Genomic DNA, 27992 nt, shown 5'->3' on the forward strand with positions numbered 1-27992 from the left:
TTTAAAAAGCTGTTGCAAGCTCATTGTACAATTTTATTACAAAACCGCATCTGATGAAAGAAAAAATTTTCCACTTTTTCATTCTCTACATAGTTTTACTCACAGGAATGGCTTCTCCCAGATGAAGAAACTTTATAATAGCAACATATCTAGGAAGTGTTAACCCTGTGTTCCAACAGATTATAGTCACTGCTAATTAGGAGCTGATACTTCTCATAAAGATACTTTTAGGAGCCAAGAGTATTTTTCTCTCATAATGAGAATATGAGGATAATGACAGCTAATAGGAGCCATCACTACACAATCAGAGACCATAAATGTGAACATTTGTGTAATGGGAAACATAATTCTTGACTTTAAAAATATGTATTTAGATAGGGTTGCAGAGAATTATCCTTATTTGATTTTTTTACAACCCCTACCACTTTTGCTCTAAACAGATGCCATGAAAATAACTGGCAAAGGCATTCTGTGTATCCCAGTTTCCAGTAAAAATAGGCATTATATAATGGCTGTACCTACATTTTGTATTTTTTTTAAGATCTCAGTACAGAAATAGTACTAATTAAGCATAAATGTTAAGAGGAAAAAATTAATGAAGTGATGAAATTGCATTATTTTAAAGTGAAAATCAATGTATTCTAGGATTCAGTAAAGCTCACTAGGTAATAAGTCTACAGCATACTAAAGATGTAAGCTAAAATCTAAAATTAAAGCTACAATGAGTTAACCTATATTTTATTCAAACAACCACTAAAAAACCATTTTCTTTTATGACTGACAAAAGTTATAATACTAGAAGATCTAATGTAGAAAAGGCTTTATCATTATTCTAACCTTACCATTAAAAATCGCCTTCAAAATAATCCTACCTAAAAGATTTTTGCTATTTCAAAGAGCCCACACATAAAATATTTCAGTTCAAATCACAATATGCTCCTCTACCGCCATAACCTAAAAGATTTTTCCTGGAATTAAAAAAAAAAAAAATGCATGTAAATTAAGGTGACTGAAACATGCTTTCATCTAGCAGAGTAATATGGTAGCTATTCATCACCTGAAGTCATAAAACACTAGGTCTCGTCCTTAGCATATTCTAATGAAGCCTATCATGCAAATGAGAGTGACCTTTTCCTTGCATTCTGCAAGTTCACATTTATTCCAGGAGTACATAGAGTTTGCCAATACAAACTAGCCAAAGACTGGTAATTACTGTAATCAATTAGTAGTTAGTGTCGTTCTGCTCATTTTCAGCTAATGTCAACTAAGCCATTTTTGAGAGAGCCACCCTTGACAACAGCTTCTCTGTGGTTGTTTTTAAAATGGGGAAAAGAAGAAAATAAGAAGACAGAAAACCCTCTGACTTTCCAAAATGGCCGCAAGGTTGCCTCCCTCCACGCGACATGAAGATTCAAGACAAGGCCCTAAACTTGGTAAGCAACAGAGACACCCAGGTAAAGTTAGGTATCCTTAAAATGACATTGAAGTTTCCTGCCTCTACAATTAAACATTAATATTTAAATATTTAAATGAAGGACGCTCCCCCGCACCGCAGTTCAGACTTGGTGGGGCTTGAGCACTCTTCGCTACGGCTGAGTAAACAGGCCGTACCCTCTGCTCGGGGACAGTCCACTCTGCCGACAGTTATGGATAGGAAGCATTACGGCAGCCGGTAATTAAAGGAAAAACTAATACTGTCTCAGAGATGCGGAAGTTTGTAAAGGAAAATCATTTATCATGGCTTACAGTTCTCACAACTGAAATGAATTATCTTCTCTTTTAGCATATATCCATTTGAAACCAGTATATTTACTAAACTAAAAGGAGGCCCACTGGCCCATCTTAACAGCATCAGTTCATGAGAACAGAACAGAAACAAAACAGGTCACAGCGAATCTTCTACATGGATTACACAACATAACAACTCGGAATTTAACTGGGCATCAAAAAAAATAAAAATTACACTTAAGGCTGTTGCATCACAAGAAAAGCAGACAATTAAACATCTATAGCAGTTTCCCTTAGCATAGTTGTTAGTTTAAATATATCAAAAAGGATAGAAGGAAAACATCTTTGTGATTGTTACTTGCTAAAGAGAAATGTTAATTTCATATCAACTAAGGGCCTATCAGTGGACCTGACCAACATGTGAAGGACAATATATTCAACACTCACCTATGAAAATTTATGAGAGAAGAAAAAAGAACATCCCTATGCTAGAGAGAAAATGAATCTGTAGTATCTCAGAAGTTATCAGAAAAGAGAAAATACTAACAATATTGAGATGAGCAATTTCACTGAGATTCCTGAATTCAAACAAACAGCAGAACTAAATGCCAACCTTGTTTGTATATGTCGAGCTGAGACACCCAAAGTCATGTTTTTCTTGAATCTGTACAATCCAGGGCCTTTTATAAAATGAACTCTGTGCCTACTAAGGAATTACTGATTTAAAACAAAGAGAATTTACTTGGGAGGAGTATTACAAGGGTAAATCAGTAAATATACAAAAAAAAAAAAATTGACAAATGATTATGTGTGTGTGTGTACTTTTCTTCTCTCCAAAAAAGGTAACTGAAAGCCAAAATGTAAATATTTGTTTAAAAAGCACAAAATCATACTCATATACCAAGTGAGGACATTCAGCTTCTTTATTTCCTGGTGCTTAAAATATCATTCTTAGAAGTCGGAGAATATTGAAAACTTGCAGTGTCTTCTGAAAACTTAAACACATCTATAAGAGATTAAGGGCCTGTGGAAAAGAAAATTATCATATGAACATAATCTTTTTGTAATCTGTAAGCACGCATAGAAACACCTTTCCAAAACAAAAAGCCCAAGAATGGCAAAATAAATCTGAAGCACGGAAATGTCACAGGTGTCCACAAGTGTCTCCTGACAACTTTAAAAGGTCAACCTTTCAAGTCCCTGTCTACCTGTGGGGCTGCGGAACCCTGGTCCTGAAGTGTTCCTTTCCTCGGTGCAACGAGGGTAAGAAGAGCAATCAAGTGGCCGTGAGGGGTGCCGGTGAAGATTTATTGGCTGACTTCTGGGGCTGCTGGAACCAGTCAGCTCGTGGGGCTTCAGATGTGTGGATCCTGACACAGAGCCCAACAGCAGGACAATGGCGCCTTCCAGTCCTGTCAGAACAATCACGCCCCGTGGGCCCTGACAGCTACCGAGAGGGGACAGGAGCAAACGCGATGAGTGCAGAGGAAAAACAGCCAGGAAATTTGAACGGCCTAAGGCTTCTTACAAAAATGACGCCGGGCAGGGAGCAAGGAGCCATCGCCTGACTTGTCGCCAAGAAAAGGCTCATAGTTACCGCTTCCCCAGAGACCCAGGCTAGGGATGCGGCTGCTCCGGCCCAAGATGAGATCCTTACGGTAAACACTTCCGACAACTGGCGGCCCGAGTCCTGTTAGGACACTAATTGTCCATGAAAGCTGACCTGCAGCAAAGCAGCACCGCTCAGTTCCCATAGCCCGGGCTCAGGCGCGTGAACGTGATTACAGGCGACAAAAGACATTCACGTGTCACGGAGGACCCCAAACGCCGCGCCATCACCCAGCCTGCTCTGCAAGGGGGCCCTGCTCAGACTCTGTACTTCCTGATGGAGATAACCAGACTCCAGCACAGCACCCTCGGTTTTCTCACTTTTCCAGCCTAACTTCTGTTATTGTACTGATGAGAAGCAGATAAAATAGAGTGGCAATAATATTTTCTTTAAATTAGATGTGGTTACTTTATAAATAGGGAATCTTATAAAGAAAAAAACACTGAAGAATTAACATTAAGTTTCTGTTCATACATATTCCATGAATGATTTAATGCTGCTAAAGTGTTTCCATTTGTTAAGAGTGCTTAGTATAAAAAGCAGTTTGGGCCAATATTACATATTGTAATTTACAATTATTGCAGCATTTCAATTTTTCCATAAGCTAATGAAGTGCGTAAAGCACCTTTCTAATGCAGTAATTTAAAACTACATTAGGTAACTTTAAATTACCTTGCTTATTATATCTTATAAAAAAGTCATAGAGATAAAAACTAGTATTTTAATTGATAATTTAACAGTTAAACATTTTTTACTTGAAGCAGAAAAATGTGTTGAATAAAACCATAAGCTGAATAAGTTGAATAAGTTACCATAAGGGTAACTCCTATATTTAAATCAAAGTACAGCAAATCTTATTTAACTTTGGAACTGTTTCAATGTTTGGATTGATCTACACATAAAAAGTATAGAAAATTAAATTGATTAAAAATTAAACTCATTTAGTCAGTGGATCTCCAAGTTACCTATTTTATATATTGCATAGCTTTCTAAATATAACATACTATAAACACTGGGATTTTTTTAAAAACTGGTAATATGACAAAAATAAGCAGAGAAAAGTGAACATTGTGAAGGCGAGGTAAACAACCAGACACTTAATAACGTTGAAAAAAATGAGTCATCATTTATATGGATATTTAAAACAAAATTAAAATGCTTGCTATTAATTAGGGGAAATTCTATGAGATTTATAAAGCATTTTACACTCAGTTCTTGACTACCCACTGAGGGATAACCTGATCAGGTGCTTATCCTGGGTAAATCTTGCTTTCTAGTACGACAATTAGCACGAACACGCTTTCCCTAATTATTTGTTTTGTTAAGATAGGAAGAGACATCCACAAAATGGCATCATTACTTAGATCTAAGTTAATTCCTAAATATTACGTATCTATAGCCCAACACAGCTAACTACAAAAGTCTCAGGGAAGCATATGAAAGGCTATAACGGAGCTGGAACCCTACACTAACCACGTGGGTGACTCTGTCGACATTTACTCGCCCTTTTTACTTCCGTGAGATTCCTTATCTGTAAAGTGAGACATGACCTCCACGATTTCTTCCTCTCTGGGAACTAGTACTGGTCCTACATTATCTGAATCTTGATAATCTCTGTATCACCAGCAACCAAAAAGCCTATGCTTGTGGAAAAGGGACGTTTCTGAGCCCGGCTGCAGACCACTGGACTGGGGACACAACAGGAGGCCCCTCCTCCGACCATCCCTCCACAGCAGCCCTCACCCTCACGTGAGGAGAAGCAACAAGTGAAAGTCAACCCTGGGCTCTGACCATGGAGCTCTTAGCTCCATGCTACTGTAATGAACCCACAGTCTGAACTAGAATCTGTATTCCAACTGAAACCCACCTTGGCACCCGCACGGGAAAACACTGAATGTATACCCTTCTGAAGCAATGAGGGGGAAAAAAATGAACAGAAACTTTTGACGGAAGAATGAAAAGCAACGCATTGGAAATACAGTGCCAACTGAGAGGCTTGAGGGGAACGCCTCCTCCTTTTTTTGTTTATTTTATATTTTTTTAGGTCCTTGTGGCTCAGTACTGCTGGCCTTGAAATTCTCAGCCCTTGACTGGCTCTACTGTCCTTGTGTCTTCCCCATCCTCACTCCTCCGCCTGCACCCCACACTCCGTGTGACCAGCCTCCCAAGCTCCAACCACAATCTCTGCTTCTCACTTCCTACCTGCAGGAGCATGCGCAGTCTGAGCCTGCAGCCACCACATCTGTGAGACAAGAACTGAGTGCGGGTCCCAGGCCCCAATCCTTCAGACACATGCCATGCCATGCCTCTTCACGTATATCACCTCCTAGAAAGATGGATGGTCCTTCAACACCTCAAACTGAGTATTTATAAAACTGAACTCACTGGAAATCAACAGTAAGAGAACTCTTAGAGAGGATGTCGTAACTCTAAAGGTAAGAACACTTAAGTAAGAAGCAGGAAACACAGTCCCTGTGAGTGCAGGGCTCAACCCAAACCGACCCCCTTTCCACAGTCCTGCACGGCCAGCATCGTCCTCCAACCCTGGAGACCAAACAGAACACAGCCCGTCTCACAGGTCCTGGTTTCTGCTCCTCTCCTGAGCCTTAACGCCTAACACTCTCCCAGTCATTCACTCTGACCTTCGGGACTGCCTTTAATGTGTTTCTCTCCCTTACCTCCACCTCAACTTACCCACCTGATCCTGGAGTTGCTTCCAGTGTTTTTTAAGGGCTTATTCTCTGTCTATTCACATCACTGTACTCAATCCAGTCCTTCATCATCTCCCCAACACACAGCAATAAAGTCTATCTGGCATCACATCTTGTTTTCCTGCCCAAATCCAGGCAACACAGCCTAGAAACTTTTAAAGTCTTTAAAGACAAGTCCCACTCGAGCCGCTCTCCTCCTTTGCTCATAAACCTTCCAAGAGTCCACCATCTCATTGGGACCTATGAGCCAGAGGACAGTACGTCTGGGAGTCCCAATTGCCTGCAGGATGAAGTCTAAGGGGCTTCCTTGCCCAACTTTACAACCTGCTACCCGTCTACATGTCCTCTCCTGTCTCCCTTCCAGGGTATGTTCAGGGAAGGCTCATGGTTCCTCATTCACAGTTCTGAAGTCAGAAATGTAACTGAACTGAAAGCTTCACTTGTTAAATCACTGGGTGGGAAACCAGGCTTGAATTGACATGAGGCTATACAAGGGACTTTACTTTCTCTCCAACAATACTCTCAGCACCCAGTTCAGTGTTTTTCACATAAAGAAAGTTAATGTTTGTAGAGCAAACTGAGTAAATTAATCTTAATTGCTGACAACTGAGTTTAGTAAGCTTCCCTGACAGCTCAGTTGGTAAAGAATCCGCCTGCAATGCAGGAGACCCCGATTCGATTCCCAGGTCCAGAAGATCTGCTGGAAAAGGGATAGGCTACCCACTCCTGTATTCTTGAGCTTCCCTTGTGGCTCAGCTGGTAAAGAATCCGCCTGCAATATGGGAGACCTGGGTTCGATCCCTGGGTTGGAAAGATCCCCTGAAGAAGGGAAAGGCTACCCTCTCCAGTATGCTGGCCTGGAGAGTTCCATGGACTGTAGTCCATGGGGTCACAAAGAGTTTAGGGAATGATTCTTATTTCCTAGCAGTGTGTGTGTGTTCATTGCACTCAGTTGCATCTTAACTCTTTGTGACCCCACGGACTGTAGCCAACCAAGTTCCCCTGTCCACAGAATTCTCCAGGCAAGGAAACTGGAGTGGGTTGCCATTTCCTTCTCCAGGGGATCTCCCCTACCCAGGGATCTAACTCGCATCTCCCACATTCCAGGCAGATTCTTTACCAACTGAGTCATCAGGGAAGCCCCCACATTTCCTAGTAGGATGTAGAAAATGTACAAATTCCTAGGTTTCTCTATCAATTGACTGTTCCCTTTTAAAATGACTAGAACTTCTACTCACCTCCAAAAAGATGGACTGAAATGCCACAAATGCCACAAGTACCATATAAAACACAACTGATATTTCCTCTAAGGCATAGTTAAATCCTAGTATTACACACATGAAATCTAGAATTCCGAGATTTCTGCAGTATTAAAATTTGAATTATTTCTCTATGAATATGAAAATTAATGTGCATGAAAACAGCCAATTATATTTATAAGTCAAGATCTAGCCAAATTAGGATCTCTTAGTGGGTTAAATTTTAACTCCATGTGCAGGATATACCATAAGTGACAATACCCTGACCAAAAGAGTCATTGGTAGCAAAACTAGTTATGTTATGAAATGCTGTTAGGAGTACATTAAAGTCAATATATACACACATATACCAAAATTATTTCTCAATTCATTGCTGTTTCCTTTTTCTATGGAATTTGGTTTATCTATCTTAATATTTTGCTTTGCCTTACAATTTTATTTTCAAGAGTAGAGTTATTCTTTCCATACACAGTATCCTCAGGCTTAGACATAAATTATTAGTGCTAATGATTCAGACTTGGTGGTCAGCCTTACACAGTCCTCCACACAGCTAATACATTGTGTGAGATATGAGCTAGAATCACTCTTATTTAATGAAATGATCCATCATGGTGTCTTATAATTAAATACACTCTTAGCCACGATTCCTGGACACAGAAAGCAAGGAAGCGGACAGTGTGGACTCGAGAGGCTGGGTGGCCATGAACCCCTGTGGGTGCCGAGTGGAAGTGGCCAGACGACTGGAGTGGGGAACAGACGTCCCAGTTCAAATCACAGAACCAGAGCTCCCCGTGAAAACACGCAGCATATAACACGTTACCTGTACTTCAACAGCACCCCCACAGGCTAAGCACAAGCTGTCTGCAGAAGTGTAGCACAACCAAAAATCCTTGGCTCCCCCAAGTCCCCATGGAAATGTCCAAACAATGCACAGCCACAGAAAATCCCAAGTACAGCCCAGCACCCAACCAGTGTGCCAGGGGCCGGTCCCACAGAGGAAGCTGCCTCTTACAGAAAACACGCATTGACTTTGTATTATTAACAAAGCACATTTTCACCAAAAAGTTAATGAATGTTACCTAAAATATTATATTTTTCAGTTATATAACACTGACTATTCAAATATAAAACTACATATGAAAACACAGAAATGAAAAGAAAGTACTTTTTCACATTCCATAAGAGGGAAAAGTTTATCTCCCTAAACCCAAAATAAAAAGTTATAAGAATCTGAAATTGCTTTTAAGTTTCAATCCAAGTCCAATTATATGTATTTTTTTAATTTGATTTCCTTAGGGCCAGTCCATCAGGTCTGGCACATTTTGATTACTTGGTAGGTGAAATGATAGGGTAAACATGAAGATACTCAAGGAGATGACCAAAAAGAAATGATACACTGAAGAAATTATTTTCATAGCTAATAAATATTACAGGTAGGAGATTAGGTTCTCTTTTTCCTAACATTAAAAGAGCTTTAAAAGCAGTTATTTAAAAAAGTAGAATGAAACATATATTTTTAGGCATAGAACATGAACAGATTCTTAAAACAGGTAGAAGCAGATGTTTTTTAACTATATAAAAATTTTTGACCAAAATAGCTAACAAAAAACTGCCAAAAACAGATGAGTGTCCCCACCTATTACATGAGAAAATATCAACAATCTAATGCTAATGGTTGGAAGGTACAGTAAGCTGCACACACTCACAGGCATTAAATGGATCAGACTTTCTGAAAAGCAATGGACTTGTATGTAAGAACAACTTTAAACATCATTGTTCACTTTGAAATCCAGTACTTTTAGGCAACTATCCTAAGAAAATAATATGAAAAGGGCACAATAATATATATACAAAGATGTCTGCCACAAAGTCATATATAAAAGTAAAAAACTGAACAACCACTATGAAGAGCATTAAGAAATGGTCACACAAAACATTATAGGCAGGGAATGTCATACTGCAATAAAAATATCTGCCAGAAACATTTAATGGCTTGAAAAAATACCCCTCATGTAATTTTAAGCAAAAACATATTTTTTAAATTTTATGTCCATCACACTCAGTTGTGCAAAGCAGAAGAATTATATTGAAATATTAATGTGGATTAAAGGTGATTTTTCTTTCATATTTGTTATAATTTATTAGCCCTTCCCAATCTCCCACAATGAGCACATGATGCACTGAGAATAAAATTAAGAACTGTTTTTTAAAATAAGAGGTTTTTTATTTCATATATTTCTGATATGAAGTAATAAGCTTCTAATAATAAACTGAACATCTCACAAATAACAGCTGTAAATTCTGAACAAAATACTAAAAAAATAACTAGCTGATATTTCTGGAAACCAAACAAGTGCCAGAAATTTCTAGAATGGAGTCAAGCCAGGATGAAAAATAAAAGGAAGATCCAGCCCCTCCTCCCTTTCGGATGGCTCACCCTGGGGATGCCCACAGTGGGGGTCACTGGAAAGTCAGGCGGCTAAAATCACAATAGGAAAACCAACTGTGTATTTCTGGATCAGAGGGAAAGTGCCCCAAACAACAGCAGTCATGGGAAAGTAAGAAGTAAATACCACAAAAAAGAGAGCCAAAGGAACGCCTGATTCTACGAATAAATGCAGAATACATAAACCATGTATGAAAACAGGAAGTGTGAGCACAGACTGCAACTAAGCTTAAACATCAGAAATGAGATATGAGCAGCTGACCATGGCAGACATGACAGATGCTATCTGAAGGGAATCAAGCTAACTACTTGCTAAAAATGAAAGCACCAAGAGTACAATCTCACAAAATCCAGAGACTACACAACATCAAATTCAAAATGTCCAAGATCCAATCCAAAAATAATGTGACATAGGAAGAGCCAGAAAAGTATGACCAAATCGCAAGCAAAACAGTATGTGCCAAACAAGATGACCAACACCCCGCAGTCATTTCAGAGGACCGAACTGGCTATTATAACCATACAATTTAATATGTGAAATAAAGGACGCTTGGAACAAGTGAAAAGGAAGGAAGTTCCAGCAAAGAATCAGACTTAATTTTCAAAAAGCCAAATGGAAATGTTAGAAATAAAAGATAAAATATTTAGAATTAGAAGTGTGCTTAACAAGAAAATGGAGATAACAAAGTAAAGAACGAATGAAACTGAAGACAGAAGGATATTAACTATCTAATCAGAAGCCTGGAAATAAAAGAAAATTTTAAGAAAACTGTAAAAAACCTCAGAGACCTGTGGGACAATTTCACCTATTTCAACAAAAGTGCTCTATGAATCCCAATAAGACAGAAAAGAGGGAAAGGGGTAGAGAAAATGTGTTTTTTTTTTAATAATAGCTAAAAACTTTTCAAATTTGATGAAATACATTAATCTACAGATACAAGAAGATCAACAAACATCAAGAAGTATAAACAACAAGAGATTCACACCTAGAAATATCATAGTCAAACTACCAAAAAAGAAAACAACAATTTAAAAAATTATTGAAAGCAACAAGAGAAATATTCATGTATACAGGGAACATCTACACATTTAACAGCTGCTCTTGCAAGAGAAAGAAAATACAAATAAGAGCCAACTAACCGGAAATAAAAGCAGAGACATTCCTTTGCCAACAAAGGTCTGTCTGGTCAGGGCTATGGTTTTTCCAGTGGTCATGTATGGATGTAAGAGTTGGACTGTGAAGAAAGCTAAGCGCCGAAAAATTGATGCTTTTGAACTATGGTGTTGGAGAAGACTCTCAAGAGTCCCTTGGACTGCAAGGAGATCCAACCAGTCCATCCTAAAGGAGATCAGTCCTGGGTGTTCACTGGAAGGACTGATGCTGAAGCTGAAACTCCAGTACTTTGGCCACCTCATGAGAAGAGTTGACTCTTTGGAAAAGACCCTGATGCTGGGAGGGGTTGGGGGTAGGAGGAGAAGGGGACAACAGAGGATGAGATGGCTGGATGGCATCACCGACTCGATGGGCATGAGTTTGAGTAAACTCTGGGAGTTGGTGATGAATAGGGAGGCCTGGCGTGCTGCGATTCATGGGGTCGCAAAGAGTTGGACACGACTGAGCGACTGAACTGAACTAACTGAACCAGAAATAATAGAGGCTAAAAGCCAGAAGAATTATACAGACAAAATGGTGAAAGGAAAACTATCAATCAAGAATTCCATATTCAGCAAAACTGTACTTCAGTAACAAAGGGGCAGTAAGACATTCCCAAATAAACAAAAGCTGACAGGGTTCGTGTCAATGCCAAATAAGGCAGTAAAAAACAAGAGATAAAGAAAAACACTTTAGACAGAGTGTAACAAACAGCAAAACAGAAAGCATAACTTCCAACAACCACACTGCATTAAATGTTAACATATACTACAGTTAAAAAGAATAAATTATTACAATATATTAAAAGAGCTAAATTAGGTGCTGACTATAAAAGACACACTTAACACTCAAAGGGATAAATATATTCACAGTTTAAAAACTGGAAAAGATATTCTATGCAATCAGTAGTCACAAGACAGCTGGAGTGGGTATATTACTGTCAGATTTAAGACAGTTATTACTAAAAATGAAGAGGAACAAAAGAGTAAAGGCATAGATATTGGATAAATACAAAGAACCATACCTAATCATAGATGTGATTATTTACATAGAAAACTCTCAGAATCTAAAAATATATAAGTATATATTGGAATAAGTAAGTGAATTTAGGAAATTCACAGGATAAAAGGTTAACACACAAAAATCAATCACACTTTTAAACATTAACAGCATGCAATTCCATTTTAAACAGTGCAAAAATAAATTTAACCAAACCATGTGCAAGGCCCACACACTAAAGACTGCAGAGCAGGACTGAGAGAAATTAAAGAAGGCCTCAATGGCAGCTTCCGAAAAAAGTTGAGCACAGACTCATCACACAGCCCAGTCGTTTCCCTCCTAGGAAATTACCCCAGAGAAATGAAAACATATGTCCACACAAAGCCTTACACAAGAGCACATACTACATGATAGAGCAAATTAGTTTACAGTGACAAAAAGCAGGTCCCTGGCTCCCTGTGGCAGGCAGGAGGGGCGGGGGGCTGCACACAGGCACAGGAAAATTTAGGGGGTGACAGAAATGTTCTTTTATCTTGATTCTGTCGCAGGCTTCAGAAGGGTACAGATCTGTCAAAACGCATCAAATGGTAGTCTAAATGGATGCTGTTAGTACTTAAATTATAGTGCAATAATGTTGTTGAAAAAAAATAAATAGAGTAAGTGAATGAACGATCAAAAGTTTTGAAGTAAATAAGCCTACACACTTTTTTAAAACTAAATAAAATTTAAAAGGTGAGAAAAAATTATAAGCATAAACACACTCCACTCTTAAATAGATCTCTAATTTTGTTTCTTTAATTTGATGGTTTTGAACCTTAAATCTCTGTTGAGTAAAAGAGAATGAAACCTTTACAGGTTTACTATAAAAACTAGTCATACAAATTATTTAACTATGGCTATATAAGGAAAATGATCTCATATCTCATAGATTGTTTTCAGATCTGTATACATAATTCAGTTTTATTACTGAAAGCAGCACCAGTTATCACACAGAAAATAAGTAAATTTTATTGTCTGATCCATCTTAAATATATCATGCCTGTGTACTCCAAAGAAGCACAGAATGCACAGCTTTTTTATTACAACACGTTAAGTGGAAAAAGAAGCATCACAGTCTAACAGACTCAGGAGTACAGTCCAGGCGTACAATCCTTCTGTACAAAGCAATGCTGATGAAAACAGACTCTTCCGTAATAGGAATTGTCACAATAAGTAATTGCACCATGAAACAGAATGACTGCATTTTTACTGGCATTTTATACAAAATATTTACATGCCTAAAATTCTGGCCAAAAAAAGCTAGATTAGAATCACCTGGGCCAATTGGGAAGTGCTAAAAGATATGCATGGATACGTACATACTCCCTCCCTCCCTCTCTCTATCAGATTATGTGTGTGCCTGTTTGTTTTTAAAATGTAAAGATAATAACATTAATAACAACAGAGAGGATATCTCTATGTAGTAAATAAACATGTGTCTATATTAAAATGTATACATACATATGTATGTCATATGCATACACAGTATAGGTATCATACGTATGCATGTATGATACTGTTCTAGTGTTTCTTTACTGCCAGTAAATTGGGTGTTACTGATTCCTAAATTCATCATTCAAGAAACTGATTCCATTAATAAGTAAGATCAATAATGAATAAATAAAGCTGATATGCCTAAATCTATTCAAAATTGATCACAATTTTTTAAAAGCCTGCTATAACAATATAATTGAAATAAGGCATTGAAGGACAAATGGATAAAATAAGACTTGTCTATTAATTCTTAAAACATAAATCACCCAAAAGTATTCATGCAGTAAGATAAAACAAGTTAGACCATGTCAAAAGAGCAATGAAAAGAAAATGACCTGAACAGGGACAGAGGGAAGCACTGACACCTCGGCTAGCAAAAAATCACCAGGGGAAGAAGAAAAAACTCACCAAGGCAACAATACCACCAACCAAGACATAAAAAAATAAATAAATAAGACATGCCAATGGGGCTTGGAGCCACAAAATATATATTTTAATAAACCATGTCTCAGTTTAGGTTCTGGAATTAAAAGCGATGTTTGAATTTAGGCAGCGGAACTGAACGTGATGCTTAAATTTAAGAACTAGGGTTGAAGAAGAGGACTTAAGGAACTCTTAAATTCCTTCTTCAGACTCATCACCCACTCCGGACACTTCCCGATACATCAGATTCATTGGCTTTCTTACTGATGGCAAACAGACAGAAATTACGCTGCTATAGACAAGATCGTTGACCAGGTCACGTGTGTAAAGGGAAGAAACTCTGGGAGAAGTGGACAGGTGACCCTAAAGGTAACCAGGCACCACTCAGGTGTCTTAAAACCTGCTTCTCCAGGTCACAGGGCCTAAAGGACATGATTTCTTAGTGCCCAACGTGGGAATGTACAAAACAATAATCCTGAGTCATCAAGACAGCATTAAATAAATCATGTGCAGGAGTTCCGAAAGCCAAAAATTAAAGACTTAATATTCCAAACATTCTCATGAAAAATGGCAAATTTTTAAAAAATGAAACATTATTAGAAGCAAGTCTTCAATGACTCAGGTCCATCCATGCAGCCACTGCTAGAAGCAGGCCCGCGGGTGCCCTGCGGCGGCTCCCGCCTGTCCTCAGCTCTCAGCCACGCCGCCTCCTCCAAGCAGCCACGCGGCCAGCCCTGAGACGGAGCTGCGCTCCACCTGGACTTCCCCAGGCCCGCTGCTGCCACTGCGGGTCTCGCCACCCAACACCAGCACTGGCCATTCCTGAACCAAAGAGATAAACCCTCACTGCAGTACCCCACCCCAGCACAACACCCAGCGTAGAGTGCGTGCTTCAGTCGTGTCGGACTCTTTGTGACCACATGGACTGCAGCCCGCCAGGCTCCTCTGTCCATGGGATTCTCCAGGCAAGCATACTGGACCATTTCTTCCTCCAGGGGATCTTCCTGACCCAGAGATCGAACCTGCGTCTCCTGCCTTAGCAAGTGTATTCTTCACCCGAGCCACCGGGAAGCCCCAGTAACAATAACGGACACTCAATATGCCACGAGAGTGCAAGGAAAGACATTCCGGCTGAGAGCAGGAAGTTCTCACAGAGCCACAGCTTCAGGTTCAGGTTAAATGTGACCAAACACTGTGTGTGGTCAGGGAAACGGGGCTGCTAATAATTAGAAGGAAAAGAAAAGAAGGGAGCAGACTCTGAGACAGTGATGGTCAAGATAACTGGTTAGCATGGTGCTTTCAGGAACAGTGAAAGGTAAGGCTGGAAAGCCTGACAGGTCTGCAGAGGAGTTGAGCCTGAGGACAACGGCGCACCCCAAAGGTCATGGGGAGCCTAGCCCTCCGGGGTGACTCCCCTCCACCAAGAACAGCAGTCTCACGGTTTGAGGAATTCATCTTGCAAGTAAAAGCAAAGGAGACATGACAACTTTCCATCGAACCAAAGTAACTCCTTACTTCAACACTGCTCTACTCTCTACCAAATCAGACTTCATAACTAAAAAAAAAAGGCTCCAAAACACTACCTGATATTATGAAAAAACTATTAGCAAACCTTATTTCCAGGTCATGAATAGAAATCAAATCACATGATAAAATACTAGTATTAACAATTACAAAGAAATGTTCTTATAATACAGCTACTATATAATTTTTTTTATTGTTCGATTGTGAGGTAAAGTTGAAAGTACTGCCTCAAAAGACAGTAAGAGTTATCATTACTCTTCAGATTGACAAACAAAAAAGACATAAACAAGTGCCAGGATAATAAAAAATGGCGCTGCTCACTTTCCAGAAGAAAAAATAAATTGAACTAAAATTATTAAGCTAACAAAGCAAAAGAAAATATGAGTAGAAAAATGACAGTTATCTGCAAAATTCATAAATGTGTCTTTTGTACAACCATAATGATCATATTTTGTGCTGTCATTCTGCATTTAATTGCTCACCCTGGTACTTTTCTTCACAGAAGCCATCAGCATCCCACAGAGCCAGATGCTGAATTGCAAAAACATACTGTGACCATGGACTTAGAAGAAAGTTCCTTTGCTGAGCTGCGGTGTATGACAAGTTAATTTTTGCAATTACACTTTTTCCAACAATAAATGAAGCTACTGCTTATGATTATCCTATATTATTTTTAAAAGGCAAGAAAATACTCTTTATAATAAACTAATCAAACTCTTTTAGAGACTACAGTTGATGTGAGAAAGTTAACTTTTCAAACAGCTCTTCTAGAATATGTCCAAAAGTAACAATCACCACCTCAGCTGAAACGTATAAGCCACTTAATACACTGAGACATGGCTATGTTTTCTGAATGTTAATATACGATGCCAAGTTATTTCAAGCTGTTTAGGAAAGACTAACCTCAGTCTTTTGATCATTACTTTTCTTTCTGCTATATTATGCTAAACATAGTATTCAAAGAATCAGCCCATTAAGTGTCATTTAGAAAGAAAGGTCTATTGCACAATAATTTATCTGCAGGGTGTAAATTGCTCTAAATTTAAAATATTTGCAATGACCATCACTGTCACATACCCAATAGTAATAAAACAGTAGGACATCACGCATTGTTAAAACCTAGGCTGTCCCCTATAATATAGTATCTTCACACACAAACTACAAAATTTGGGAGTTATTATGTTCTGTTTTATTCATTAAAAGACAGCAAGCAGGAGGACAGTTCTCTTCTAATGAACGTCCTGCCATATTAAAGCCAAAAGAACTATTTCATGATTAATGTTAATATACCAGAACAAAATAACACAAGGCAAGAAACTCAAATGCCTAAGTCAGAAAAAGCATATCTAAAAAATAATGAATATATATATATTTTTACAACTCTATTACTTAGTGACTTAAAATTTAACTGAAGCTATGTTTTATTCACATAAAATGAAAAAAATGTACATTTTCACTGCATTATATAAAAGGAGCATAAGATATTAATATGCTCTAGGTAAATCTGTTTTTCAGAGTACTTCAATAAATATATAATAGTACTGATTTATTTTCATGTGTGACATTGTTCCCATGTCACGTCCTAATCTAAAGGGGTCTGTGAAGGTGTTATTTATATTCAAGACTTAATTCAATAAAAAAAAAACCCTGTAATTTTGATAATGTTGGAGATGTTTTCTTTCAAATCCCTCGTGGGTTTTTTTCTCAACGTGGAATAAAATATGAGAGACCTGGTTTTATGTTTACAAGGGTGCTTGGAGATCACCAGGCCCAGCATGCATGCAGAAGATGGGGACACAGCATGGAGCAGAACCCAGGCATCAAGACAGCAAACGCCCGTCTGCCAGGCCTCCGGCTCTGAGCCCTACGCCACGGGGCTGACAAACCCTGCGGACGTCCCTCGGGCCACACACCAAGACGGGGTCTGCGCGAGGCCCCGCCCTAAACTGCCTCCAGGGGCCCTTCCACCTGCTCCGAGTGCTCCAGCCTCTGCCGCGGGCCAGGAGTGGCTGTCTGCATCCCCACCCCCACCCTCACGTCTGGTCTCAGCATCTCTTCCTGGACGACCCACAGACAGCAAACCCACAGCACACCCAAAACCAAGTTCCTCCCGCTCTCGTCTCCCACACGTCCCTCCCGGGGAGCGAGTCCTCCAGCCGCCTACCTGAAGGTCAGGGCTCAGGATGCTCCTCCCGCCCCCGCCTCCTCCTTCAGTGGGGCCCTTAACTCTGTCCTCCCCCCATCAAAAACCATGCATCCCCTACGATCTACTCTGACTGCCGCCTTATCTAGAACCTTCTCCCACTCCCAGGAGGACAGCCTCCCTGAGCGACCTCCAGAGGGCACGCCCGGGGACGGGCTCTGACGGCTCCCACAGACCGCAGGGCAAGCGCCCCGTGAGGCACAGTCTCAACAGGCCCAGGCCAGCTAACCCCTCTTCTTCCTGCTTCCGTCTCCTCTAGGCCCTGTGGGGAACACCGGGCTCCTGACTGGTTCTCACGCCGCTTTCTTTGCCTGAAAGGCCCTCTCCTCCTGTACCCACACAGAAAATGCCGATGCCCTTCAAAGTAGCTGTGATATTTTCTGTGACCTCCCCAGGCATTCCACCAGGCACCTGTGCACCGACAGCCACAGCGGTGGCCGGGCGGTGCGTGGCTAGAGGACGAGGGTGTGGACTGAGGCGGGCTACTCGCTCTGCCCAGGACAAAGACACTATTCACTAACTATTCATTTTAAATAGATGGAACTTGCTGGGAGATAAAGCACCTCAAGATGTTAAATGGAAAAAATAATCATTTTCTTTAAGCTTAAAATTTTGAAAAGAATAAAACAGAAAGGTAGCAGATGACTTCAGGGAAACTACAAACAAATTGCTATGCTCTCATTCTGAACCAATCTTACAAATGGGACTAAAAAGAAGGAAGGGAACATCTCTGTCTGGTTTTTCAAGTCAAGAAAAGGCAGAATCAATATGGCAGCAGGGTAAGATTCTGCCAGCTCCACAGAAACCAAGACAGGGAATTCATATTTCCTAGCCATGGTGTACAGAATGCTCATGTTCCATGTATTAAGGCTAGAATTAAAGGCTGCAGAGTAATCTTAATAGTATTGTGTGCAGACATAGCCTTATACAGTTTCTAAGCCATATATACATACATTAGTTCATCAACACTCAAAAGACACATAATTTCTCCATTTTCAGGTGAAAAAACGGAGGCCATTTTCCTATAACTAAGACATAGAGGCTGAAACATGAAACCAAGACTTCTAACTAACTACATTACTTCGTAATAACCACACTCTAAAGGTATGCAAGACCAGGCCTCCGAACCCTCAGCTGTGAGATGGCCAAGATGCAGCCACAGTGCAAGCTAGGGCCGAATCACACACCAAGGATTCTACTGCAACTGACAATGAAAGACAGAACAGATAAACATTAATAGAGTGCTTAATTCTAAATAAACCTCAATGAATAACTCTGCTTTACACTATAAATAACTGCATTAGGGTTGCTCTAAGAAATTACAAAAAAAAAAAAAAAAAAGAATTAGTGGCTTAAACCAACACAAATTTATTATCCTACAGATCTGTATTCAGAAGTCCAAGGCAGAAATGACTGGACTAAAATCAAAGCATCAGCAGGACTACATTCTTCTCTGGAGGTTCCAGGGGAGATTCCTTTTCCTTTCTTTTCTGCCTTCTAGAGGCCACTCATGTCCACTGGCTCATGGCTCCTCCCCATCTTCAAAGCCAGCAAACGTGGGCTGAGTCCTTCCCCATCACACGGCCCCTCTTCGGCCCCTCCTTCCACATCTGAGGATCCTTGTGGCTACACTGGACCCACCCAGAAGACTTAGACAATCTGCCTGTTTCAGGTGTGCTTAACAGCAACAGTAAATCCCACCAGAATGCAATTCCCCAAGGCCACGTGAGGGAACACAGCGTGGGCTCCATGGAATCAGAAGGGGACGCCTTCAGCATTGAGAGAAAGGAGGAGGATAGGTTGCAATACTCTGCCAACCTAAATAACCAAGATTAACGCTGGATACTAAGCAAAATCAAAACAGAATCTTGATGTTTTGTACCCATTCCCCATGAAATGGGGTCCATGGGGAATGGACACAGATAATTCATCATTCATTTAAACTGTTGTCTCATTTTGACAGGACATTAGAAAAAATAAAAAGTGTTACTTAGAAGACTCTTCAGTCGTAAAATGAAAACTTTCTCACAGTCATCTTACATCTTCCTTCTTACCCAGACTCTGTTTGACCATTCTAACCTTTACTTGCAGAGACAGTTTCCCACCCTCCCCTCAGATTCCCTACCGCCTGTATTCACTTAAAATCTAGAGGGCAAAACTCAAAGACAGTCTGACTGTCAACATGCAAGCTAGTGAACATCGGTAAACACTTATTAGGTAAGCATAATAAATTACTAAAACTAATAGCTCTCTACTGCTAAAAAGGCACTCTTATCTCATCTGACTCTAGCATCACTTGAGATGCATTTATGGAGATATTACACAAGTTTCTGGATAACACTCAGAAAAGAGAGGTGATGCTGACAACCTCACAGTTATTAAGTGTACCGCGGTACCAGCCAATGAAGACGGTAATCGCCATGTCTGAACAGCTTTGAGAAAAGGAATGGTACCTGGTAAGTATCAAGGGGGAAAACCTAAACTCAATAAAAATACTATAACATCTTCCCAAACTACACTATTCACATATTTTAGCTATGTTCATTAGAAGGGAAAAAATATATGAAGAAAATGTACATTTCTACTCAAACAATAAGAGAAATGTGAATTAACTAGAATTTTAAACTGAAAATACTACAACAGAAGTCAATAGTCCTACAAGAGAAAAAAACAATTAGCCTCACGCTGCCACTAGAAAAGTTTACAGCATTTCTTCATTTTCACTTTTCTATCAATTTACGTAAACTCCACAGGATTAGTCAAACCAATGAAAAAGACATAATGTGCAAAAATTACACAAGTTTAAATCTTATGGTAAATCTTTTGAAGTTCAAATGTACCTGTCTTAATGGAAAACTGGGTTAAAAATATATCATAAATGTAAAAGCACAAGAATGCATTGAAAGTTATGTCTTTAGTATATTTATGTGAACAAAAAAATAATTATCTTTTTGAATGGAAGTTACAAACAGACTCTTCTGGGTCAAATTCTTTTAAAACACACTGTTAAAACTGTTCAAAAATCAGCATGAATGTTTATGGGGTAACATTTCAGTGTAGACAATAACGGAAAAACTTCTTTCCCTCCACAAAACTGTGCTAAAAGTACATTTAACAAAGTTGGAGGAAGCACATCCTTGTTGATAGTCACAGGATTATTTCAAAACCCAATTATATCTGTTCATTTCCTTTTGCTTAATTAAAGTAAAAGGCATCAAAATCTTTCTCAGCAGTAATGGTGTGGAAGCTGGCTGGCACGGATACAGTAATTAGCTTAACCTTATCACTGAACTGTACTGGGTCACTCATGAGCAGCCCAGGACCAGAGTGAAGAGTCCATGCCATGAGAACATCTCAGAGCAGCACAGACTGAAGAATGCCATCTGGTAACAGGCGGGCTTTGTTCCTGCCGGCGGTGCTGGATAAACGCTCCTGCTCATAACTTTAATGTGGCAGCTTAACCATTTAATCATTGTTCATTAATACATTATCAATATTATGAACTTGTAACTACAAAATTACTTGTCAAAGTAATCAGATATTACAGATTTTGTACATAAATGCAACACAAGAGGACTCTGAGTATTAACTGTATGTTTACCAAGGAGATACATTATGGATTTTTAAATACATATATATATATATAGAGAGAGAGAGAGATTTTAGACAAAGTAAACTTTAAGTTCTAGAAAAATGTGCTTCTTAGAATCTAAACAAAATCATTCTATGCTACATCTTTCATCAGATATACACTGGGGTGGTTTTCATATACACTGGGGTGGTTTTCATGGGGCTTACTTCAACCTAAAAGATTGATGCTTATGCAATCTCTTAAAATTTGATTTATTCAATTATGTGAATGTACCTGATTTTTATTTGTTTTACTGGAAAACATTTCAAATGTAAGAAATCATCTTTTGAAAACACATCACTTGAGGTCATCTATTCATTATCCCCAGTTAAGTTTCAGCATATTTTGCTATTTTCCTAAAGGATGAAAAATTCCGTTGCCAAGACATGATTTTGAGGTCTTTCCCTTTCACCAAGCAAGACACTAAATCATGGGGGACGACTATCAGCAAATGCTCTGCGACAGGCCCCGAGCCCGCCGAGGTGACGCAGCTGACACACTTTGATGGGCCGTGCCTGGGCACATTACGTTCATGTGGTGTGTACATCTGGGCACCCTTTATGGCAATGCAGTGAACAGCCAATCATTTATTCCACTCTAATTAGCACACATGTAAATCCTCACCAATCAAGCGCGCTCGGGGTTCCTGTTGTGGCAGCCATACAGCAAGCTGGCAGGACACACGAATCAAGTACAAGAAGACACTTCTGGGCTCGATCTGAACCTGCCATCACACCAGGCAGGCTCCCCCAGAATGGGCTGTAACCAGCTCTCCCTTTCAACACTGATCAGAGAGCCCCAAAAGAAAAAGGTCAACAGGCAGGAAGCTGATTGGCTGCAGTTTTTTTTTTTTTTTGGCTGCAGTTTTGATACTTTACTAGTCTAGGAATACACCTGAAGCAACATGCTTCTCCTTCCCTGAAAATTACAGTTAACACAAAAGAAAGGCTGGATTAGGTTATATACAGGCTTCATAACAGAGACATGGGAAAACTCTAAAAACTGTCAATAACAAGATAGTTAGAAAACAATATGAAACAAACCTCTAGATATCTACACATGATATGCTATAATGTCTACATAGGCCTATAGTCAGTATAACTATATGCCAACAACCTGTTAAGTCACTGCTTTTGTTAGCCATTTGTTAATATGTAAACTTTTAATTTTTTGTGCCAAACTACCAAAAACAATAATTCCATCTTGAACATACTTATGACAATTCAATTTTAAAAACACAGATAGATAACACTTAGTTTGAGATTTTTAAGCTTGTTGTTTATGTTACTTCTTTCACCATAATGAAATTCTCATGGCATTTTCAGATAACACCATGCACAAAAGTAATTCACCAAACTGTTCAAAGTTAGAAAGAGCAGATATCATGCTTGTAAAAATGAAAATAATAGCTGCACTTAGATGTGTTTTACTGGAAAGGTTTTCCCAATTAAATATCAACTCTTGCTGTTTTGGAGCACTCATTTAATTTGCTATTACAATTTACATCATGAAAGTAAAGGAGGAATCCATTCAACAGAAATTGATGGATACCTCACACGACATGGTTCGATCCCTGGGTTGGGAAGATTCCCTGAAGAAGAGAATGGCTACGCACTCCAGTATTCTGGCCTGGAGAATTCCATGGACTGTATAGTCCATGGGGTCACAAAGAGTCAGACAAGACTGAGCGACTTTCACTTTCACTCTCACAGCCAGGGCACTGCACTAGGTGCTGGAGAAGCAAACAGGTAAAGAGGACACCAGCCCTCCCCACAGAGCAGCAACCTCAGAAGGAAGATGTCAAATTAACAAATAATAGCACCAAGACCGACAAGTGCAAACAGACATCAACCAATAAGAAAAAGGGCTAGAAGTCTTCCTCAGGAAAGTGGTGACCACCAGACCTCTTAAAATACTCAGCTATTCTATGGTAACTAAAACTTCAATCTATTTACTAAACAGTTATTTACTAATAACTCACTCTGAACTGTCTTAGGTAAATAGAACCATTGTCTCTGTCTTCATGGAATCTACAGCATGGTTGGGAGATTCTAAACAGACAAACAGTTTATACACATAATTTTGCCTGCACGGGACTCAGGGAACACTGATCATCTCACCGACCAGCATTGCAGGCGATGGTGGTCAATTACAGGTGATTCTAAAAGAATATTACAGACATTACCATAACGAGGAATACATCCTCTTCTCAAGGAAAATAGTAAAGGCAACTTCTATTATTTTTTTTTCCAAAACACAATTTCAAGCTGTGAGGGAGACAACAGACTATAGAATAGTAGAAAAGACACTGAACTAGGAAGCAAGAGAGGAAGATGCTATAAATCTTTCAAAGTCCACAAATAAATCCTATAGAAATGATAACACTGTAACAGTCTGATGGTACCCAAGAATTTTTGTGGTAGAATTTTCATTTTTACCTATTTCATTTTAAAATATATTACCACCTAATGCCATAGTCAAGCACCCATAATCATGATTAGCCACACTGCATGGAGTGATCCATACCCATGGGCCCTAGTAGCAGGGGGTGGGGGGGTGGGGGGAACAGGGGTGTATGCGCGGGGAGGAAAGGGCATTAGACACTCAGTTCTGCATGAGCCCTAATCATTGGTTGAAAAAGGAAAGCAAAAAACTGATCTTTAGCTGACAAGGACACTGGCTCAGAGATGAGTCAGTGCAAATAGAGTTCTAGGGACACAACATAAACCACTCTTTGATCTATAAATAGTAACTACAGTTGTGTTTTATATGCATAGAGTGTGTTCTCACCTGCAGAAGAAAGCTCACATCTCACATTAAGACCTTACTTAACCTATTTCTTTTAATTTTCATATTGTCAAAAGTGTCCAGAATTTGTTTTCTATTTATAAGACATAAGCTATTAAATTTTTAAATACATTCCTACATTATTTAATCACTAATAAAGGACCAAAAATTACAATTTCACCAACATAAATGAGTTCTGAGTTTTTCTACACAAGAAGACATGTTTTTTTCTACAAAACAAACCATATAAAAATAGGGCAAAATATATTTTTGAGAAATTTTAAACCTAAAATCAAAACTAGCATTTTTAACAATATATGTTGATAGAGCAATAGAGGTGGCATATATATAAAAGACATTCTAACTAGGATAACCATATTCCCCACCAACAGAGTTGTTTTAAGCCATATAATAGACTTAAGGCATTATTATGCTACAGAATGAAGAACACCCAAGCAACTGAGCATTTTTCATTGTATTTCCAAAGGGCATCCCATTCAGCCAGTTCAGAGTTGGCAAGTAAGTGGTTCATGTGCCACCAGTGATTCCCATAGCCTCTGTTCCCCAGGACCTCTCCACCCCTCAGGACCTCTCTCAACACAGCACCACTCCCCCACTTTCTACACACAGGAGCAGGAAGCGACTCAGCTTCCCTGAGCTGATCACTCATGGGACATGATGGACAAGTGGCCTCTGGGTTTACAAAAACAAAGTAATGCCTTTCTCGAGTCAAAACACCATAAACATTTATCAATCCTTTATAAACTGACTGAGAAACTTTCTCAATGTGGCATAACTTGGTCAAAATGTATTTTTTACATTAAATGTGATGACAGGTGATAGTGAAACACACCCAGGAAAGGCTCAATCATCATAGCACTACAGTCTATGTGAGAAAAGGAGAAACAGAATCTGCATGAAAAGAAAAAGTCCTGCTTTCAAAAAGATACATTTCTACCCTGTTTGCTATTAAGATCCACACACTACATTACCAGATGAATATGCCTGTAACTCAATAGTGCCTAGTCAATATCCACTTGGTTTCCACTTTCAAAGAGCAAGACTCTCCGCCTGGGGTCTAACACATCAAAACACTACGCGCAAGCTCTTAATGCAAAGAGCACAAAAACTTAACTTAAGCAAGAAAATCCAAACTTGTGCTTCACGAAGAGTTGCCATTTATGTAAGACGATGGCAATGGCTGTGCTACGCTTAGTTACTCAGGCATGTCCAGCTCTTTGCAACCCCGTGGACTGCAGCCCACCAGGCTCCTCTGTCCACGGGATTCTCCACGCAAGAATACTAGGGTGCATTGCCGTGCCCTCCTCCAGGGGATCTTCTCAACCCAGGGACCAAACCCAGGTCTCCCACGTTGCAGGTGAAGTCCCTATTGTCTGAGCCACCAGGGAAGCCCAGTGGCAACAGCAGCAGGAAACAAAAGGCCCATCATTCCATGAGCCTGCAGACTTGACAGAGGTGGCCCATTAAACACACAAAACATTATCTCAGACAACTTTCTTGGGTCCCTCTTGCTGTGAACTCAGGTACATGTCACGCTAAGCACCTCTAAGACCTACAGCCAAATTCAGGGAATAAAAAGATAATTGTTTTCATTTTAATTTCACAATTATAATTGTACTAAATCATATCCTATAACATATTACAGAGCTCCCTACACAGGTCCAATAAAAACAAAATCATTTCAAACACCTAGAGAAACTGGGAAAACTAAGTCTCACTGCACCTAAGATAGTAACTGATTAATTAATCAACATAAATGTATGTTTGGAGGCAGCTTGGGGATATTTATTAGTACATTATTTACCAGCAGGACAGGTCATGGTAACAGAATGCAGAGACAATTTTTATTACTAAAAACATTACCACAATCTGTAAAAATCAATGCCTGTGGCAATCAGGTAAGGCCAACCCCTGTAACATACCAGTGTATGTATCTATAAGCATGCCTGTTATGTGTGTACATGTGTACATGATGTATGTGTGCCTTTATATGTAAATAATACATACTTATGTATAACTACATGTGTGTATATGTCATTCTGCTTATAACTGATGACATTTAACAATATATAAAACTCATTTACATGCATTAGAAATAATGTAAATCAAAATAATCTCACTTTGGATTTTCAAAAAAACCAAAACTTTTCTTTAGCTATTTTGCACTTCAAGTAGAATATTTACTATTCATAAAGGAATCAACAAAATATCTGTAAGAAAAATATTGATCATACTATAAAGTATACTTACCAGTTTAAAACACCGGTAAGAATACATATTTATCTCCTTATGAATCTGAATATTCTTGGACTGCTGTATAAAAGATGAAGTACTTGTCTATTAAATTATCCATTTGGAGTAACGTCCACAGAAAATAACAGAGATGTATTTAATAAGAAAACTGACCTAGGCACAAACAAGACACAAGCCACTTCTCATTTCATATCTAAACTCAGAGCTGAGAATCCCACTCGACACTGAGCTGGTATCACACCAGAAAGTTGATGTCAAATGAAAAACCAGTGTAATATGAAAAACCACACTGAATCAGCAGCCCCTCCAAAATGTAATGCCACTTCTGATCTAACACCTCATCAAAAGAGCATTCAAAAGTGGAATATTCATAGCCATGTCTTCTGTACAGGTATTTTCACTATAATAATGGTAGCTGAAACAGCACCCTACAGGGGGATATGTGTATACCAAGCTAAAATATAAGCAAATTAAACCAAAAACCCTACTTTCAAGTTTGAATTTAAAGATTTACAAAATAAAGCTGAGGCAGGCATTTTCTTTACTTATAGAAGCTTATGAAATTTATTCCCTAAATATGTAAAACAGCCTTCTCTAGCCACAGTGTAGTAAACAAATTGGGGGGGGGGGGGGTGGGCTGAGCTAAATTATTAACAGGCCAAAGGCCAATAATACAAAAAGAAGTTACAAGGGAAAAAAAAATTTTAATGAAAAAATAAAGAGACTTCTGAAATCAGGTTCAGGTTGAGAATCAGATTCAAATCCGAAAGCATCATGTTAGAAACACACCCCATCAAAACTGCTGGATGCAGAGCCAACCCTAACAGTTACCTCCCATGGTAGCTGGAGAAGGGAGGCATCTGTTTGCAGTACTGCTTTGTTTCAGGACTCAGGTGCTAGTTCTGTGGGTATATTTATGAGAGCTGCCAATCTGTACACTTAAGATTGTTCACTTGTCTGTATATGATAGCCATACCTACAGTGAGTCACAGGAAAATACCTTATTGGTACCTTATAGGTAGCAGCAAACAGGATGTACAGGAAAATTAAACTATAACAGGATGGCTGATCTTTACAATAAGCTGTCTCACTATTTGCAGTAACAGTGTTTCCTTGTGATGAGCTGATGAGCAAACTGATTCAAGCAGGGGACACTCACTCAAGCTGGTGTCCATGTGACCACTGCTGTCTTCGGCGGCTCGGGCTGCTCTATCAGAATTCCACAGACTGGAGGCACTTAAACCACAGATGTTTGTTCTGGAGGCAAGTCCAAGATTAGGGCACAGGCTTCCTTGGTGGCTCAGTTGGTAAAGAATCCGCCTGCAATGCAGGAGCCCCAGGTTCAATCCTTGCGTTGGGAAGATACCCTGGAGAAGGGAACAGCTAGCCACTCCGGTATTCATGCCTGGAGAATCCCTTGGACAGATCAGCTTGGTGGGCTATAGTCCATGGGGTCTCAAAGAGTTGAGCGTGACTAAGCACACACACACATATACACACACACACACTCACGCACACACATACACACACACGCACACACACACACACACCCAGATCAGGGTACAGGCAGGGTCAGGATCTGGTGAGAATTCTCTTACTGGCTTGCAGACTCGCTCACCGGTCCTCACGTGCGCATGGAAGAGAACAGCCAGGGAGGTAGGGTAGGGTGCGAATGCTCTGGTGCCTCTTGAGTTTCTTTTTTTCTCCTGTTT

The 27992-nt window shown here is 39.4% G+C and overlaps 1 protein-coding gene across 3 annotated transcripts in view; it reads right to left on the reverse strand.

Moving 5' to 3' along the window:
• ZNF407 (zinc finger protein 407) overlaps window positions 1–27992 on the reverse strand; it is a 374140-nt gene that overhangs the window by 262940 nt on the left and 83208 nt on the right. The gene's annotated exons all lie outside the window — the stretch shown is intronic.

This window comes from Cervus canadensis, chromosome 23 (assembly GCF_019320065.1).
Source record: "Cervus canadensis isolate Bull #8, Minnesota chromosome 23, ASM1932006v1, whole genome shotgun sequence".
In the NCBI taxonomy this organism is placed as follows: Eukaryota; Metazoa; Chordata; class Mammalia; order Artiodactyla; family Cervidae; genus Cervus; species Cervus canadensis.